The sequence below is a fragment of the Arachis hypogaea genome, chromosome 20 (genome assembly GCF_003086295.3).
Source record: "Arachis hypogaea cultivar Tifrunner chromosome 20, arahy.Tifrunner.gnm2.J5K5, whole genome shotgun sequence".
Classification (NCBI taxonomy): Eukaryota; Viridiplantae; Streptophyta; class Magnoliopsida; order Fabales; family Fabaceae; genus Arachis; species Arachis hypogaea.
The window spans coordinates 65,048,165-65,053,428 of NC_092055.1; positions in this window are offsets into that span (position 1 = coordinate 65,048,165).

The following is a 5,264-nucleotide window of genomic DNA, read 5'->3' on the forward strand; positions in this document are numbered from 1 at the left end:
AATATTTACAATAACCAATAATAAGGCACACGTTTGCAATTCCCCGGCAACGGCGCCATTATGATGAGAGGAACTTTTGCGTGGTCTAGAAATTTGCGGATAAATCATCGTTGCAAGTATAGTTTCTAAACCTTCAAAAGTCCTTTCATACAAATGTTTTGGTTGTCACAAGTAACAAATCCCTTTTTAAAATAGATAACCGAGTATTTAACCTCGGGTCGTCTTCTCAAGGAATTGCAGAGAGGTATGTTCTTATTATTGGTTATGAGTTTATAAATTGGGGTTTTGGAAGTAAGGAGGGAATATGTTATATGACAAGTAAAATAAAATAATAATAATAAAATCTCTTGGCAAGGTATGAGAAATTGGAATTCCTATCCTAGTTATCCTTATCAGGTGTGAAGAGAATTGGGTTTTAATCCTACTTGGTCAGCCTTTATTAAACAAAGGAAGGTTAAGTGGACTGATTAGCTTGATTCTCAAGTCCTAGTCAACTCCTGTGGAGAGACTAGTGTTAGAGCAATCATAGCTTAAGCAGAATCTGCCCATTTCAATCACTTGTTGAGTTTGATAACTCAAGTACTACCAATCACTTGACCAAAGCCAAAAGGGAAAAAAAATATCTAAATTAAATTAAAAGCAATCTTAAACAGAGCAAAGCAATCTTAAATCTGAAATACCTCAAATAACATTAATTAAGAAAATGATATGTAACATGGAAGAGTTCATAAATTAAATTGGGAAAATAAATAAAAATAAAGAACCTGTGATTGAGAGTCGCTCCTAAAACTAAGAGAAATCCTAAATCCTAATACTAAGAGAGAGGAGAGAACCTCTCTCTCTAAAAACTATATCTAAATCTTAAAATTGTAAATATGAGAGCATGATTATAAATGGATGCATTCCCCACTTTATAGCCTCTAATCTGTGTTTTCTGGGCCGCGAACTGGGTCAGAAACAGCCCAGAAATCGCTGGAGAAGAAATTTGCCACGCTGGTTTTTCGTCACTGCGATGCAGCCGCATGGAGCACGCAATCGCGTCACTTAGCATCAGGGAAACTATTGTATATTATATATCAAATCGAAGCTTCGGACGTTAGCTTTCCAACGCAACTAGAACTGCGTCATTTGGACCTCTGTAGCTAAAGTTATAGCCATTTGAGTGCGCAGAGGTCAGGCTGGACAGCTTAGCTGTTTCTCCAACTTCTTGTATTTCTTCCACTTTTGCATGCTTCCTTTCCATCCTCTGAGTCATTCCTGCCCTGTAATCTCTGAAAACACTTAACACACATATCAAGGCATCTAATGGTAATAAGAGAGGATTAAACATAGGGAAGTTAAGGCCAAAGAAGCATGTTTTCAATCAAAGCACATAATTAGGAAGGCAAATGTAAAACCATGCAAATAGTATGAATAAGTGGGTAAAGAGTTGATAAAAACCATTCAATTGAGCACAAGATAAACCATGAAATAGTGGTTTATCAATGGTCTATCTGAACTGTCCAAGATGTCATTGGACAGCTCTGCTGGAGGATCTCTTCATCTGAAGAAGATGCCTGCAGAAGCTCAGGAACTCATTGAAATGGTTGCAAATAACCAATTCATGTACACTTCTGAAAGGAATCCTATGAATAATGGGATAAATCAGAAGAAAAGAGTTCTTGAGATTGATACTCTGAGCGCCATATTGGCTCAGAACAAAATATTGACTCAGCAAGTCAATATGATTTCTCAGAGTCTGTCTGGCATGCAAGCAGCAACAGGCAGTACCAAAGAAGCTTCATCTGAAGAAGAAGCTTGTGATCCTGAGAATCCAGCAATGGAAGAGGTGAATTACATGGGAGAATACTATGGGAACACCTATAATCCTTCATGGAGAAATCATCCAAACCTCTCATGGAAGGATCAACAGAGACCTCAACAAGGCTTCAACAATAATAATGGTAGAAGAAATAGGTTTAGCAATGGCAAACCTTTTCCATCATCTTCTCAGCAACAAACAGAGAATTCTAAGCAGAGCCACTCTGAATTAGCAACTGTAGTCTCTGATTTAATTAAAACAACTCAAAGTTTCATGACTGGAACAAGGTCCTCCATTAGAAATTTGGAGGCACAAGTGGGTCAGCTGAGTAAGAAAGTTACTAAACTCCCTTCTAGTACTCTTCCAAGCAATACAGAAGAGAACCCAAAAGGAGAGTGCAAGGCCATCAACATAACCCACACGGCTAAACCTGGAGAGGAGGAAGAGGCAGTGATCTCCACTGAGGAAGACCTCAATGGACGTCCACTAGCCTCCAAGGAGTTCCCTAATAAGGAACCATGGGAATCTAAGGCTCACACTGAGACCAGAGATTCCATTGAATTTACTTTTGCCATTCATGTGCTCTGATGAGTATTCTTCCTCTGAAGAGGATGAAGATGTTACTGAAGAACAAGTTGCTAAGTACCTTGGAGCAATCATGAAGCTAAATGCAAAGCTATTTGGTAATGAGACTTGGGAGGATGAACCCCCCTTGCTCACCAAAGAACTGGATGACTTGACTAGGCAGAAATTACCTCTGAAGAGACAGGATCCTGGAAAATTCTGAATACCTTGTACCATAGGCACCATGACCTTTGAGAAGGCTCTGTGTGACCTGGGGTCAAGTGTAAACCTCATGCCTCTCTCTGTAATGGAGAAGCTAGGAATCCTTGAGGTACAAGCTACAAGAATCTCACTAGAGATGGCAGACAATTCAAGAAAACAGGCCTATGGACTTGTAGAGGATGTCTTGGTAAAGGCTGAAGACCACTACATCCTTGCTGATTTCATAATCCTAGACACTGGGAAGTGTATGGATGAATCCATCATCCTTGGCAGACCCTTCTTGGCCACAGCAAAGGCTATGATTGATGTTGACAGAGGAGAATTGATCCTCCAAGTGAATGAGGACTCCCTTGTGTTTAAAGCTCAAGGATCTCCCTCTGTAGTCATGGAGAAGAAGCATGAAAAGCTTCTCTCAATACAGAGTCAAACAAAACCCCCACATTCAAACTCTAAGTTTGGTGTTGGGAGGCCACAACCAAACTCTAAGTTTGATGTTGAGAGGCCTTCATCATGCTCTGATTATCTGTGAGGCTCCATGAGAGCCCACTGTCAAGCTACTGACATTAAAGAAGCGCTTGTTGGGAGGCAACCCAATTTTTACTTATCTATATTAAATTTCTATTTTCCTTTGTTATTTTATATTTTCTATAGGTTGATGATCATGAGAAGTCACAAAAATAACTGAAAAAGCAAAAACAGAATAAAAACAGTATTAAAAACAGCACACCTTGGAGGAGAAGCCTACTGGCATTTAAACGCCAGTAAGGGCAGCAGAATGGGCGTTAAACGCCCAGTCTGGCACCATTCTGGGCGTTTAACGCCAGAAATAGGCACCAGACTGGCGTTTAATGCCAGAAAAGGGCAAGAAGCTGGCATTAAACGCCAGAAATGGGTAGCAACCTGGCGTTTAACGCCAGGATTGGCAAGAAAGGGCATTTTGCACGCCTAATTGGTGCAGGGATGAGAAATCCTTAACACCTCAGGATCTGTGGACCCCACAGGATCCCCACCAACCTCAACTCACTCTCTCTCTTCTTCACACCTTCCCATAATACCCTTCCCCAAATATCCTTCACCAATCAACTCAATACCTCTTCCCCAAAAACCCTTCACCTATCAAATCCTACCCTCTTCTCTATAATCTCTTCACCAATCCACATCCATCCATCATAAAACCTCACCTACCTCACCATTCAAATTCAAACCACTTTCCCTCCCAAACCCACCCATACATGGCCGAACCCTAACCCTCTCTCCACTCCTATATAAACCCATCTTCACTCCTTCATTTTCACACATCACAAACACTACTTCTCCCCCTTGGCCGAAACACTAACCCCCCCCCTCCATCTCCTCTAATTCTTCTTCATATACTCTCTTCTTTCTTCTTTTGCTCGAGGACGAGCAAACCCTCTAAGTTTGGTGTGGTAAAAGTGTTGCTTTTTGTTTTTTCATAACCATTTATGGCACCAAAGGCCGGAGAAACCTATAGAAAGAGGAAAGGGAAGGCAAAAGCTTCCACCTCCGAGTTATGGGAGATGGAGAGATTCATCTCAAAGGTGCATCAAGACCACTTCTATGAAGTTGTGATCAAGAAGAAAGTGATCCCCAAGGTCCCTTTCAAGCTCAAAAAGGGTGAATATCCAGAGATCCGACATGAGATTCGAAGAAGAGGTTGGAAAATTCTTACCAACCCCATTCAACAAGTCGGGATCTTAATGGTTCAAGAGTTCTATGCCAATGCATGGATCACCAAGAACCATGATCAAAGTGTGAACCCGGACCCAAAGAATTGGCTTACAATGGTTCGGAGGCAATACTTAGATTTCAGTCCAGAAAATGTAAGGTTAGCATTCAACTTGCCCATGATGCAAGGAGATGCACGCCCCTACACTAGAAGGGTCAACTTTGATCAAAGGTTGGACCAAGTCTTCATAGACATTTGTGAAGAGGGCGCTCAATGGAAGAGTGATTCAAGAGGGAAGCCGGTTCAACTAAGAAGGTATGACTGATGACAAGTCATCTTAGCCTAGTTTCACTAGCCTTTTTCTTTTGTTTTCAATTGAATTATGCACTTTCTTGAGCCATAAGCAAGCCAATTGGGTAGATTTTCATGCTTCCTTTGATTTAATCAACCATGTATGAATTAATGCAATTTCATGACGTTTTATGCTATAATTGTCATATATTATGAAAGAATGAATATCTCATGATTTTGAGCATAGCTTTGATGTGTTTGGTTGATTAATGATAGGTGACGAAAGCTTGGAGAAAGGTTGAAGCAAGGAGGAATAGCTAGGAGGAAGAGAGGACAAAAAGTTTGGGCAAAAGTTTGCCTCAAACTTTAGCTCAAACTTTTGGAATAAGTGAAAATGAACCAGGGAGCAAAAAGCTGGACCAAAAGTTTGCCTCAAACTTTTATGCAAACTTTTGGGCAAAAAGCTGGAGCAAAAGTTTGCCTCAAACTTTTGGGCAAACTTTTGGGCAAAAAGCTGGAGCAAAAGTTTGCCTCAAACTTTTTGGCAAACTTTTGGCATCACAAATCAACACCCTGGAGAGCAAAAGTTTGCGCCAACGTTAGCCCCTAACTTTTTGGCAAACGTTGGCGCATGAACAACACACCCTGGAGAGCAAAAGTTTGCGCCAACGTTAGCCTCTAACTTTTTGGCTAACGTTG